Raw genomic sequence first — 277 nt, forward strand, 5'->3', positions numbered from 1 at the left:
GAAATAAATAATGCGATATGATAATGGACCGGGAAAATGCGGGGTGAACGGGATAAATGTCTAGGATAAATGTTCCGGGAATCCGGGAAAATAGCCAACTATGAGGAAATCTAGACGATCACAATATCCCATTGAGTAGTTACGATAGTTCATCTGTTATGCCTTACGCGCTATGTTTCGAATGACGAGATTCTTTAATTCCCCTCACCTCGACTCCTTGGATTCCAGGAATTGGTCCTCGATTCACTGCGCCGCTTATAGCATTGCTATTCACGCT

Source organism: Cenococcum geophilum, assembly GCF_001692895.1.
Source record: "Cenococcum geophilum 1.58 unplaced genomic scaffold K441scaffold_52, whole genome shotgun sequence".
NCBI lineage: Eukaryota > Fungi > Ascomycota > Dothideomycetes > Gloniales > Gloniaceae > Cenococcum > Cenococcum geophilum.